Here is a 6,000-nt window from a genome sequence, read left to right as displayed (position 1 = left end):
CTGCTGACAGCAAGAACGAACTTGGAAGTGGATCTTCTGCAGGGCCTCCGGTTGAGGACCGAGCCCAGCCCACACCTTGACCTCCCCCGTGGTCCTGCCTGAGGGACCCGGCCACCCTGTGCCAGACCTGGGGCTCACGGCCACAGGAGCGGAGGGTGCTGTTCAAGCCATCCTGCGCATGGCTACTTGTTAACAGTGATAGGAAAAAAGGCCGACGGACCTTTGATGCATTTATCTACTTATAAACGGTGCTGAGGGTGGAACCCAGGGTCTCACGAGTGCTGGGCAAGCGCTCTGCACTGAGCCGCAGCCCGGCCCTAAATCACTTTCTACTGTGCAATGATGTCACCCCTAGGGGAGAGCTGTAACGTTGTACCGTCCCCACAGGCCGCGTCCTCCACGCGGGGTTGCGGACGGCGGCACTCCGCACACTGGCTTTCTCCTTCCTTGTCCTCCGCAGGTGGAGCGAGCCCCGAGGACCGTGGAGCCCGCCAACCTGACACGCACCGCCCACAACGCTTCAGTGGTGGGGTTCCTCCTCCATCCCCACAGGAAAATCATCAGGCTCAGCCAACTGGCCTTGATACCGATGCCATCTAAACTTCAGGCCCCAGCCAGCTGTCCTGAGCCACGTCCTCTGCGGTAAACAGCAACACGCTCCTGCAGAAAGAAGGCGCACTTGGCTACCTTAGCCTCTGGCCTCCTCTCACCGGGAACCACCGATCCCTCGGGGGTGCCCTCCACGCCTGCGCCCGGGAGATCTCAGGCCGCCTGTCGGCTCATCCGAGGGCCAGTCACGACTGGATGGAGGTTTGGCGTTATGGGCAGGAACGTCACAGACGTAGCTTTGTGTTCTCTGTCCCTTCTAGGAGGAGGCCCATGTCAGTCTGTCCCCTAACAGGCGACGTCAATTTTTAAATTTTTTTAGTCGTGGCTGGACACAACACCTTCATTTTATTTACCTATGTTAATGTGGTGCTGAGGATCGAACCCAGTGCCTCACGTGTGCTAGGCAAGCGCTCCGCCACTGAGCCCCAGCCCCAGCCCCGGGTGATGTGACTTTTGATCACTTGATGAAGATGGTCTCTGCCCTGATTCTGAGTGACTATAAAGTCGCTCTCCTCTTGGCAACCATTACTTCTGGGGCGAGGGAGATACTTCAAAACAATGTCAAAATCCTATCGGCAACAAATGTTCGCAAAATGACGTTTTTGTTTGGTCTGGTTTGAGGTGGAGTCTCAGTGTGTTGCTCAGGCTGGTCTCAGGCTCACGGGGCTCCAGCGATCCTCCCGCCTCAGCCTCCCGAGTAGCTGGGACTACAGGCCTGGCTCATCCAGTGGCGGTTCTTGCCTGAGCTAATTGCCACGGTGACACTCGCATCTTCCTTCCCTTACTCTTGGCATTCTACGTTAAGAAAGAGCTTTCTCTTCCGCGCATGTGTGGATGCACGCAGGCGCGTCAGCAGCGTGGATCCTTTGAGTCCTAGTTTTATTCAACAGGTTACAGTCTGTTACTGTCACTATTTTGATGCTGTGATTGTCCCAGAGGTGGCCAGTAAGAGCCCCTTCAGGTCGGCTGCTATGCTGTCGTGATGTGTTCCCAGCATCACGTGCCAGGGTACCTGGCGCTGTGCGCTCTCTCCGTCCCACCCCTCAGCGCGGCTGCTTTCCTGAGCCCGGGGTCCTCCAGCGGAGGCTGGTGTTTAGGAACAAGATCCGGGTGTCAGGCATGCTCATTGCTGCGCGGGTGCGCATTGCTGCCTCAGGCCCTCTCTGTGGACAGATGGTGGAAATAGACACTTGCGGCGCACACAGACGCGCATGCCCCCTAGGGCTGTGGGTAGGGAGTAGTCTTGAGTTTCTCGAGGGTCCATTGTGATTGGAGGTTTGGTCTCCAGGTGATGGGAGAGGGAAGTGCTGTGGACCTTTAAGAGGTGGGGCTTAGGGCGAGGACTTTAGGTCACTGAGACTGGTGAGTTAGTTCCCATGCCACCCTGTGGTGATTCTCTCCTCAGGGTTGGAGAGGCAGCAAGCCTGGCTTTTTCTGTTCTCTCTGGTTCCCTGTTCCAGATGGGACCACTTGCTCCTGTGGGCCCTCCCGCACCCACGTGCCCCCATTCACTGTCCTCACAAGAGGCCAAACCAATGTCTCCTCTGCACCCAGTTTTGGACTTTGAACCTCTAAAACTGTGAGCTAAATAAACCTCTTTTCTTCATAAGTAGCCTGTATTAGGTATTTTGTTATAGTGATGGAAGTCTGACTACTACACTTATCCATCTGCATATGTCAAAAACACGAGTTCGTGCTATTTCTTTCAACTCCAATCCAACATCACAGGGTTCCTGGATCCCACATTTGTAATCCCCTTTCCAAAGGTGAGTAGCCTGGTTCTCCTTATCCTCAATATTTGCACTTACTTGTTCAATCCCACAGCCCACAGACCACTAGCCCACACACCTGCCTTCCCTGCTTGGTCCCAAACCCTTCAGGCTAACTCAAACAAATATTGAGGAAGAGAAGGAGGAAGGAAGAAGCTGAACACATCATTTTCTTTTATTTTGAACTCATAATCTGTTCACTTGGTACAAAAATTAAGACTACAGACAAATATACAGTGCAAATTCTTCCTCCGTTCCACTTCCCATTCTAATCCTACACCTCTCCACAGGTAGCAACTATTATTAGCTTGTTCTGTAGCAGCTAATGCAAATATTTTTTTAATTTCCCCCTCTTTTGCACAAACCTTCCCTCGCACTCCTTTTCTCTTGTCAACACATCTTGCAGATGCTTCCGTTCCAGTACATTAAGCCTGACCTCACTTTTAATGACTGTATAGTATTCCATCACTTGGATACGCCATACTTTATTTAATCCATTCATGTATAATAGACATTTAGATCATTTCTAAGATTTTGGTTGAACAAACAGGACTGCAATTAAAACTGAATGCATTCATTTCACACGCGTGCAAACACACCCATGGAATTTTTAGAAATGGAATTTTTAGTGTGAGTGATACTTTATGATTAAATAATTAAGAAGCAATAGTTTGTCTCCCCTCTCAGAATGGCATCTCTGAGGAGAAAGGCACTGTGCTATTCACTGCTGTTTTCCCAGCACCAGGAACTAATAGAACATAATAGGTACTAAATATTTACTCACGTGCTCTGATTCTAGACTTGACTCTCTGGAGCATTTATAGAGCACCCACTGTATGCTCATCTTCCACACACTCCTGGCAGCCACAGACTATTCCATAGCCCCATTTTACAGAGCAGAGTCCAAGACTCAGAGCAGAACCACAAGTAGGCGAGGTCGCGGGCTGCCTGGGCCCAGGGATGAGCTCCACCCAGTAGGTCTGACCCTGGAGTCTGCCGCCAGCCCCCACCTGCGGCACACATGCAGCTCGCGGGCCCCTCGTCCCGCCTCACCCACGTTGCTGGTCCCACTGCTTCAGCCCCAGCCGCGGGCACTTGCCCCCCGCCCTGGGCCACTCAGGACAGGACCGGGGAGAGGTGCTGTCATTTCCATACAGCTGTCCCCGGGAGCTGGGCCCGGCCCGGGCCCCCCCATTTTTCCTGAAAAGGCTGAATTGTCTTGGCCATTTGGGGGGCACCCCTCGGCACAGGCCAGGCTGCTGGGCAGGGCCTGGCGAGGCTATTATCCTACATTATCTCACCCCCTGCTCCTGAAAAGAGCCAGTGACTGCTGGCCCCGGCCCTCCCCGCGCCGCCGTCTCTTACACTTAATTACCTCACTCATTACCCGCGGCCTGCAGAGGCCGGGCCACAACTGGGGCGTGAGTAATCCCCGCCCGCACGCCCCGCCAGCCGCCGCCAGCACCCGGCCCCCGCGGCCCAGAAAGAAAGGAGCAGGGCCGCCGGCCTCCCAGCAGAAGGAGCCCGGTGCCGGCTGCCGGGAGGGCAGGCCCTGGCCCAGGGTCCTGGTCAGCCTTGCCAGCCCTGGCGGTGTGGCCCCACCCCCCCCACCCCAGACGGTGACCTTGAACTTCGCCAGGCCACCGAAGTCACAGCTCAGAGGCCCAGGTCCTCACCACAGCCAGGGACCGTCCAGGCACGGCCTCAGGGCCCCAGCGACCCCGACCCGTCTCCCACCCCCTCCTCTGCAGGGAGGCCTCTGCGGGTCCTTTGTCCTCCTCCTCCCTGGGTCCTGCTCACAGCCCGTCCTGCTTCCTGAGCTCTCCCCTTCGCGCCCTGGGGCTGGTCAGCTTCTGCTTCTCCCAGAAGCCCCCTCTTCTGGGGAGCCCGCCCTGATGCCCCCAGGCTGGAGTCCAGGCCTCTGGGCTCGGGAGGCGGCTGCTCTGGGTCTTCCTGGGCCGACCTTCGAGTCACCAGCAGGTCCACCCAGGTTCATCACCTTGGGAATCAGCCCCCTCTGCCCCTGGCATGAGGTTGACCAGACGCGGCCCAGAAGCAGCCTGCGCCACCGCCCGGCCACCCCGCGGAGGTTCCGCGGCCCCACCACGTCCACGGCCTCTCAGGGCAGGCGGCCCGGGCTGGCTGGGTGGCGCGGCGTCTCCTGGCTTCTCTCATCCTCGTCTGTCCTCCCAGACCCAGGGCGGGCAGCGGGGAGGAGGCCCCGAGACCCATCAGGAGCTCTTAGCCTCTCTGGAGCGAGAAGCGATGGCCTCCTTGGCTCTCTGGTGAGGTTGATGTCTCAGAATCATGGATTTACATTAATAAAGTACGATACACAGTGTCACCGAGGACAGCAATCACACTGAAACCGTCACCACACTACTGCAAACAGACGTGCGTGAGCGTGATCCACGTGCCTCTTCATCGTATCTGAGGAGGCAGGAGTTAGCGAATGAGCGTGAATGATGTCCCAAGGCGTCTGGGGTATCTGCGTCGGGGTAAGAACACCTCTGCCACTTCTATTGGTGACAAAGCCACCCACCCTGCCACCGTCACAGGGGTCAGTGGCCTGAGCTCATGATCAGAGGGATTTGTTAAGTTTCAGATGGAGGTCAGTGAAATTAGAGATGTAACGTCTTCACGTCCACGTTAACAAGGGGCCTCCCGGATGCTCCCTCTGGCCTCCAGCTCGGAGGACCTGCAGGACCTGCGACAGGAAATCCCAGCTACGCCACAAAGATGGGAGCCCTTCCCTGGCAGACATCATCAATCAATCACAGCACTCTCCTCTCACCAAGCCCAACTCACTTCCAGAATCTATCACAACATCGCCTTCCAGGCAACAGCTACCAACCAGTCAAGACTGCTCTTGAGCTCTTGGTAATTGATTTGCCATTCCTGAGGGCAGGGCAGGGGCATTGCCATCTGTGAGGGTGAGATTAAGGGAGAAGGGGCAGTAAAGTGAGTTTCAGTGGCAGTATGGGGGGAATCCTAGAAGCAAAACACTCAGGGGTAGTTGCTATACGTCATCAGGAGAAATAAAGACATTTATGAAACCTCTGGTCATGTAATAAGAAGTCCAATATCTAGAACAAGGGAGGTGACTTTTTGTTCCCATATAGTCCTGGGAGTTTTGTGTTCAGTTCTGCGTCCTCACTTTTAGAAGAACATCTAACAACTTGAACATGGTTCGGGAGCATCTGGGATGGGCAGACGTGTGAACACCCTTCCCGGGGCCCCCTTTGTTCACAGCATCAACGTACATCAGGACTTTCTTCTGAGACGTGCAGTGTAAGAAGCCAGGGACACAAAAGTGAACAACCCCAGGCCCTGCCCTTGAGGTGAGGACACAGCACTGAACGGGGGATCTGCATGGCCCCAAGGGACCATCTTGGCCTGGAGGATGGCGCCTGTGGATAGAGATGCCAGTTCAATAGGAAGAAGATGTGACGGTGGCATGGATTGGTATCATCCATGACTGCAGAGGTGCTTGAGGGATCGCCAAGAGGGCCGAACTCCAGACTTGGAGACTTCCTATCCAGAAAAATATTTTTTAAAAGACCCAAATCATGTTGGATCCCTGTTCTCAGGGAGACTTCACTGCTAACACCACAGAGCCCAG

Source organism: Sciurus carolinensis, chromosome 2 (assembly GCF_902686445.1).
Source record: "Sciurus carolinensis chromosome 2, mSciCar1.2, whole genome shotgun sequence".
Lineage (NCBI taxonomy): Eukaryota > Metazoa > Chordata > Mammalia > Rodentia > Sciuridae > Sciurus > Sciurus carolinensis.
The sequence above is the reverse complement of the archived record's forward strand: the minus strand, read 5'-3'. Positions refer to the sequence as shown.